This window comes from Camelus dromedarius, chromosome 17, assembly GCF_036321535.1.
Source record: "Camelus dromedarius isolate mCamDro1 chromosome 17, mCamDro1.pat, whole genome shotgun sequence".
NCBI classification, from domain to species: Eukaryota; Metazoa; Chordata; class Mammalia; order Artiodactyla; family Camelidae; genus Camelus; species Camelus dromedarius.
Window position 1 is genome coordinate 1,586,315 of NC_087452.1, and position 8,568 is coordinate 1,594,882.

Consider the following 8,568-nt stretch of genomic DNA (forward strand, 5'->3'; position numbering starts at 1 on the left):
CTGCGTGCGCGCGCCGCGCGGACCTCACCTCGCAGGAACCAGCCAGGCCATCTGCTCTTTCCCACCGCGTCTCCCCCGCAGGACCACTGGCCTTTCTACTCCTTGACACGGTCAAATTTAGCTTAAACGGAGAAGGTAAAGGCCAGGACAGAAGTTTCAGCAGAAACAGGTTGTCTGCACAGTCTCAAAGTATCCCCCTGAAATACTCAGTAATTACCAAGTGGGAAGTAGTAAGTTGATGTTGGAGAATCCCGGCAGACACCACCTTGACCAAGGGATCAAGGTTAACGTCACCGCCTATAAGACATAGTGACGTCACGTACCCCACCCAGAAGGGCACGTCACTCCTGTGGTATTGCCCCAGAACTGCTGAAAATGCAATCACCTCAGTGCAACCACAAGAAACACCAGACAAACCGAAAGCACCTTGACTTTACCCCAGTGAGGCCCATTTCCGACTTCTATTCTAGGAAACTGTAGAGATAATAAATTCGTGTTGCTTTAAGCCACTGAGTTTGTGGTCATTTGTTAGCGCAGCAGTAAGGAACTAATACAGACGGTATGCTCTCTGCGGGCAGGGATGCTGTTGTGAACAAAAGACACTGCAAACCATATCAGTAAACAAAGAATGCTGAAGCCATCGAGTCAGCCACTGCCGCCACCCCTCAGTGGAGACAAACCTGCAGCCTGGCCTCTGCAGCCACTCACAATGGTGCACTGCGAGGGGACTCAGAACAAGAAAGAACAGGACACTGGCCCTAGATAGCTAGGTGCTTGTCAAAGGAATGAATTCGGTGAGCCCAAATGTTTGCTCCCTCCCATACGTAGAAAAGCATTAAATTATTTAACTTGAGATGTCTGGTTTTCTTCAGTTAACAATCATTTAATGTTTCAACTACCTGGTCTTTGTTGTAAAACTCCTATATATCCTAGCTCCTCCCCTATCCCTCAGGGTGGTCTCAGAGGCTGTCATCCCCCCAAATAAAACAGAACTCTCAACTTTAAGGCTGTGCATTTATTCCAGTCAACACTGCCTACATTGTTCATGCCAGGAGCGCAGCATGCGGTACGGGATGGCCAGTAGGCACAGGCTGGGTGAATAAACGAGCTTTCCACTGTAGATGTTATTTATCCCTATCGTATAGGTGAGTAAACTCACATAATCAAGCCAGCAAATGTCAGGTTGTTTGGAAACCTTGAAAGACTCCAGACTAGGGCTCATTCCACTAACCCAGGCTGTTGAATAAAATCCCAGATTTTTATAGATAAAAGCATGCATTAGGGATCCCAGTCCAATCCTTATTTTCTGAATATGAAACCCAGGTCCAGGGAGGGCAACTGATCCCAAGGTTTGCAGCCATTTAAGAGCAAAACTGGGAAGGGCAGGGGTAAACAGGTCAGTTGGAGAGCGGGTGCTTAGCATCCATGTGGTCTTGGGTTCAATCCTCAGTACTGCCACTTTAAAAAAAAGCAGAACTGCAACTAGAAGTCTGATCTCTGACACCCCATAAACAATGCCAGGACGGACAGTGCCAAACACTCTAACAGAGTCATTATTAAAACACAGTGCAGGGAATCTGTTTTGGCAGCAGTCAGTTGCAAATCTAGGGAGACCCAGCAGATCCCAAATGAATGAATCAATCTGATTTTTTTCTCACCAAATGTCAACTGTACAGCAAAGATATGCCTGAACCACCCCAGCATTTCAGACCGTGACCTTGGAGCAGATCTTCTAAAGCCATTAAGTGTTCAGAGACCGTGGCCCCAGCTGACCACTCACTCATGGCTGCTGGCAGGAGGCAACAGACGGAGGGAGCCAGCAACCAGAGTGTCATCTGTAATCTCAGAAACGACATACCATCATCGCTGCCATGGTCTACTGACAAGACCAACCCCAGCACAGGGCAGGAGCAGACAATGCAAGGCTGTGAGAGCCAGGAGGTGGTGATTACTGGGGACTGTTTTGGAGATTGGACACCACACTGACAAGTCAGTCTTGATCTTCTGCACTCTGACCACCCAGTGACACTCCTGGGAGGCAACTGCTGCTACCCGTGTCCTCTGTCTCCTTGCAAGACGAAGTCAGGAAGGGGGACCACAGACTGCATCTGGCCCGGAGAAGGATCAATGACGAGTGAACAGTTTGTTACTTTTTATTTTAGAAAATACTGCCAAAAAGTCCTCCGTAAACACTGAAGCCATTTACATTCTCTTCATTAATTCATTAATTCACTCCCTCCTGAAGCATTTTCTTGAGTTTTGAGTTGCATGGCCACCACACCAATCTGAAAGAAAGGCAGTCAAACACCTCTTTTTATTTATTTGTTTAATTATCTATTTTTATTGACATAGTTTACAGTGTTGTGTCAATTTCTGGTGTACAGTATATTTCAGACACACACACGTATATATATGTATGAACTGCTGCTAAAATGTTCCAAAACAACAATGGGTTAAACAAGAAAAATGTTTATTTCTCACCTAAGACTCCTATGGAAACTGGTAACTCCAGTTCCTTCCATGTGATTACTCTCCCATCTTTGACACACGGCTTCCAGCTCATGTTCAGGATGGCTGCATCTGCTCCCCCCATCACGCCTACATCCCAGCTAATAGGAAGAGAGGAAAGGGAAGAGGAGAGCACATTCCTTTCCTATAGAGCAAGGGTGTGAAAACTATGGCCTGCAGGCAAACCACCTGTTTCCGTAAATGAAGTTTTACTGGAACACAGGTGCACACATTCATTTGTACACGGTTTATGGCTGCTTTCCCACTATGAAAGAAGAAACTGTATGGCCCACAAAGCCTAAGCTATTTACTATTGAGACCGTTTGAAGAATTATGCCCACACCCATGTTCTTATTATATAAGATATTCACAGGAGGGAAACGGGTGAAAGATGACAGGGGCCAAATTAGCAGCTGTGCAGACTGATAGCCTGAGAGCAAGCAGGAATGAACTCTACCAGTTTCTCAACTCCTCTGGAAATCCCAAACCCAAATCAAAATTAAAACATTTTTTTTAAAAGCGGGGGGAGAAGGGTAGAGCTCACTGGTAGAGCGCGTGCTTAAATGCATGAGGTCCTGGGTTCACTCCTCAGTACCTCCATTAAAATTAAAAATAAATAAATAAATAAAAACCTAACCCCCCCAAATTTTTAAATAAAAAAATAAAATAAAAAACATACTGTTAAGTGAAAAGCAAGCCACAGACTGAGAGAAGACCACTGAAACACATTTAACAGAGGAACTCCTACCCCAAATATATAGAAAAATACAAATTAACAAGAAAAAGACAGACAACACAGTAGAAAAATAAACACAAGCACTTGATCTGGCACTTCCAAAAGAATTATTCCAACGGCTGGCCGGACTCAACAGTGGGTCTAAACTGGCAGAAGAAAGAATAAACAAACGTGTGACAGATCAGTGGAGATTATGCAGGAGGCCAAACAACAGAGAGATTAAAAATAAAAATAAGTGAAAAGAGCCCCAGAGAAATATGGGGCACCATCGAGCACACCAGCACACGTAAGCTGAGCGGAGAGCGAGGAGTGAGAGGAGGAGGAGCAGGAAAAATAGTCCAGGGAATAACGGCTGAATACGTCTCAGATGTATTGATGAACAGTAACTGTCACATCCAGGAAGCTCAAGAAAACCCCACTGGGATAAACAGAAAGAGGTCCACAAACAGACACATTATATTAAAAATGCTGGAAGTCAAAGACAAAGGGAAAACCTCGAAAGCGTCAAAGGACAAAGGACCCGTAACACACAAAGGAGCTCCCGTGAGAGCAACGGCTAACTTGGCAGCAGGGCAATGGAGGCCAGGGAGTGGTGGGACGACACAGCCAAAGGGCTGAAGACATGCCAACCATCTCAGAGAAACCAGAAAATACTTTCAGATGAACGAAAACGGAGGCACAACGTATGGGTACTTAAGGGATGAAGCTATCACAGTGCTAAGATGAAAGTTTGTAACAGTTAATTATCTATGATAAGAAAAAAGAATGATCTCAATCCATAACCATAAGGCACTAGTAAAAGAAGAGTAAACTAAACCGAAAGCAGGCAGAGGGGAGGAAGCAATAAACATCAGAGCAGAAATTAGTGGAATGGAGAACAGAAAACAACAGGGAAAAGCCAACTAAACCAAAGCTGGTTCTTTGAAAAGATCAACAAAACTGACAAATCTACAGCTGGATTGAATGAGAAAAAAAGAGAGAAGACTCAAATTAGCAGAACCAGGAATGAAAGAGGGGACATTGTCGTTGAGCTTACAGAAATTGAACAGGATCAAAAAGAAATACTATGACCACTTGTATGTTAACAAATTATATAACCCAGATGGAATAGTTAAATTTTAGAAAAGCACAAACTACCTACGTACTAAAGAAACGCACGATCTGAACAGTCCTAGAACAAGGGAAGATGTGGAAGCCACCCACAAATGAAAAGCCCGGGGCAGATGGCGTCAAGGGGGAATTCTACCGAACATCGAAGAATCAATACCAACCTATCTCAGGCTTTTCCAAAAACAGAAGAGGAAGGAGCACTTCCCAACTCATTCTGTGAGACCAGCATTACCCAGACACCAAAACCAGGAAAAGCCATCAGAAGAGAACTACAGGCCAATCATCTTTCATGAATATGTATGCAAATATTCTCATTAACATATTAGCAAACCACATCCAGCAAGGTGTAAAAAGAATTACACACCATGACCAAGTCGGCAAATATAAAGGAAAACATAAACGTACTTTCTGTTTGTGGCTCTTTTTTCTCTTCTGATTTAAAAGACAACTACAGAAAGCAATACATGCACATTGTGTAGATGAAGGTACAAAACCTCAATGTTTCTGTTTGTCTGGAATTTTTGTGTTGTCCAGCGTGAATGTCACACATAAATTTAGGTGCGATATTAGACAATTACAGTATTGGACAGTCATAGAAAAATAGGATGAGTTTTCCTCATTTCATTTTTTCCACAACAAGACATTTGTGCACCTGCACACCTGGCTTGACAAACCTTGCCAAGGACAGAAATGCATCTTCTCTAGGTCCTGGACTCCCACCCAGGGGTGTGATGAGGGAGAACTTACAACTCCTTACTTAGGATACAGGTACCACGGATCTTGGAAATGTGAATTCCAAAGACATCTAGTCTGCCCCCTTCTTATAAGGAAGACAAGACTGCCAGACTCCTGACACAGCCAGGGCTGCCTTCGGGAACTGCCCAACCTCAGGCAGGTTCCCGATGAGCAGGCTGATAGCGAGGTGGTACCAGAGCATCGCCCCTGGGGCAGACCCATCGCCAGCCACTGTGAAGGGGTCAGGAGGCACCATCTGGCTTCCTCTAGGTGGACCTGGGCTCCGTGCTTCCCAGCGCCATCTCCGCAACCACTGCCATCTGCTTCGCACATAGCCTGGACACGGCCCCAGCGTTGAGCTCAGCAGGTGTGCTCATGCAGCATCTGCCAGGCAGCTGGCCCTCTGGAGTGGCCTCCCCACTCTCGGTGCCAAGGTCCCGACCTGTGCACCACACTGCCCCTGCTCTGCTTCCCCACTTCATCATCTCCCCGCTCAGGGGAGTTCTGTGCAGCCCCTGGGAGCTAGGTGGCCACCCAGCCGGTGGCAGTGCCCACTGCCGTCCTGGTGAAGGGGCACACAGAGACCGCGTCATTCTTCACCATCACCCTGATCAAGGTCACGCCCTCCTACCCTGTCAGTGTCACCTTGCAGAGCAGCCCATCTCCCAGGCGAGCATCCTCACTGCCAACCACATGGTTCTCAACATAAGCGGCCAGTGCCTGGTAACATCGTCTCCTCCCTGCCTGCCTCCAGCAGCATAGTGGGGACAGGCGGTGTCTTCGATGACTTCATCAGGCCTGGGTGGCCATCTGCTGACCACCATCTGTTACCTGGCCCGGTCCCAGCTAGAATTCTGCAGCTATGGCAAGGGGCAGACCGGAGCAGCAAGGAGGACCACACAGAGGCTGGTATGTCAGCCCCAGCCCCCAGCTTTCCTCCAGCCGTCCTCAGAAACATCACAGCCCAGCTGGGTCCCTTTGCTTTGTCGTCTCCGACATGGGTGTGTGGTACAGCTGGGGCCACAACGTCTGGCCTGACATGGAGGCCAGCAGCCCTGGGAAAATTACTTCATTCTTGTGTCTTGTCTCTTGACTTTTAACAGCTCTGACGGCTAAGCTACCACCTTGTGGTTGTTTGCAACTGGCCAGGGAGGACCAGCCACTGGCTGTCAGCTTGCTGCTGGCCTGAGTGGCGTCCCTGCCATGAGTCCCACTGTGTACACCACGATGGGATGAACGCCCACTTGGGACCTTCAAGCACAAGGGGTCAAGTAGCTCAAGGGGGAGCTTCTGGGATGCTGGCAACATCCTCTCCCCTAACTTAGGTACTGGTTACCTAAATATTCATGTTACTATAATTTACTAAATTGAACACGTATGTTTTATGCATATATATGATCATTCACAATGAGAAAGAGTTTAAAAATTTTAAGAGTCTGACCCTGATAGCACACCACACAAGCCTCAGCTGTGCCTAACCTTGGACTACTTACTGCAGGGAGACAGAGTAACACTTGTCTATTTAAGCCACAACAGAAGAGTATTCTATTTTTTGCAGCCAAACACAATCATAATTATATGTGATCAATATAATCTTGGCGCTTATTCCATAATAGCACTGACTTATTCTTTTTACAGGCTGCATTGTACTCCATCACATGATTGTGTCTCATTTTTTAAGTAGACCAGTTCCCTATCGATTGTTTCCAGGCTTTGGCTATTCAAACAATGCTCGATTCTATCTTTTTGTACATGCGTCTGTGCACAGGGGGCATTACACCTGTATGACAATTTCCTAGGCCTTGAAGTGCTTGACCAAAGGATTCATGCAAAGGATTAATTCTGTTAACAGATGTTGCCAGCTTGGTTTCTAATGAGGTTGTAAAAATGTACACGCTCACAGTGCCTGTTTTCCCCAGCCTTGCCAACACAGTATCCCATCAAAAGCCATACCAAATGATAGTGCAGGACACCAAATCGCTCTCCTCAGGGATCCCCACTACCCTGGTTTTATAGGTAAGTAAACAGATTGCCAAGGATAAGGGACCTACGTTTTCCAAGTTCAGCCCCCACTTCTCAGACTGAATTAATACCCTCTAAGAGCAGATACGGTAGCTGATGCCTGTGTTGTAACAATTATTATTACTCTCAGCCCCATTCTGCAGGCTGGAAGCCATTCCTTCTCGTCTGGTGCAGACGGCGGGACAAAGATGCTGTTCCATCCTCTCTAGCCCATACCCTGTGGTACTTCCTGCGGCCAGTCCTCCCACCCCCTCCCTCCCACCCCCTCCTCTCCCCTCCCCACGGGCCTGTCCCACGAGGCTGCGAGAACTGTGATGGCTGGGCCCGTTCCTTCACCACCTTTTTTGCACACGCCAAACAGGAAGAATGTGTAGCAGGAGAGATCTGAGTCTCCCGCCCCAACTGTATGGGCGCTTCTGCTAGCTGTTCCGGGACCCGGGGACCTGGACCGTCCACTTCCTCTGCCTCGTCTGCAACTCGGAAACGCGGGTACCAGCGCCTCGAAGGGCTGCACCGCGAGGAGACGACGTGCGCGCGGCACGTGGCGGCTGTTACCAGTACTACCAAAGGACACGACGCGGACGGCAATTACGCGCCAGGTACTGTCGTCTCCAAACTCGGCCCTCGCAACACTGCCCGGCTTAGGCAACGTCACCCCATTTTACCTCCAGCCCCCTCCATCAGGGTGCAGCAGGGTGGGCGTGGGGGGCGCGTTCTCTCACCGGTAAACGGTGACAACGGCGCGGGAGGAACAGACCACGGGGACCCTCAGCCCACGCGGACCCTCAGCCCACGCAGGCGCCGCCCCCAGCCGCGAGCCCGCGCCATCCCAATGCGCATGCTCCGATGCCGCCCCAGCCGCGCCCAGCTCGGCGTTCACGTCAAGGCCCCGCCCCCAAGGAGACCCGGAAGCAGAATCCCCCGCGGGTCAAAGCGGCCATCCCTGCTCTGGCCCCACCGCCAGAGGGCGCGACTGCCGCCTATGTTGGCTCCCGCCTAGCGAGGCACGTCAGCGGGCCGGCCCCGAAAATGGAAGGGTTTGCCGTACAAGATGGCGGCTTCCGCTGTGGCGGTGCGGAACGCTGAGGGGCTTTCCTGTTTCGGGGACACGCGGCGCTCTGGGAGCAGGAATGGCAGCAGGTTCCTCGCGAAGGCCGGCTCCCGCGGAGCTCCCAGGCGGCTCTGTCGGGGGGTAAGTGGCCGAGAGCACAAGATGGCGGCGCCCACTGCGCGGCCGGAAGTGGAGGCGAGCGCCCGGCGTGGCCCGCCCGGGGCCGCAGGCGCGGGGCCGTCCCGCGCGGCCTCCCCCGCCCGGCCTTTGTGCTCCGCGTGCCCGGGGCTGCGCGTCAGCGGCTTTCCCTCCCAGCGCTTGGGAGGGGCGCTGGTCCCTGAGGCCGACTTCCGCCGCCTGGAGCCCCGAAAGCAGGAGGAACCGGGCGACAGGTTACAGCCCGTCC

General features: G+C 49.7%; 1 long non-coding RNA gene across 1 annotated transcript; it reads right to left on the minus strand.

Annotated features, from left to right (window-relative positions):
- Nucleotides 1-2,137: 2,137 nt before the first annotated feature.
- LOC105090119 (uncharacterized) lies at nt 2,138-7,959 on the minus strand. The gene is made up of 3 exons (XR_010384742.1): nt 7,777-7,959; nt 2,482-2,609; nt 2,138-2,285 (listed from the first exon to the last, which is right to left on the minus strand). It is a non-coding gene; the product is annotated as an uncharacterized LOC105090119 (long non-coding RNA).
- Between the last annotated feature and the right edge of the window lie 609 nt (nt 7,960-8,568).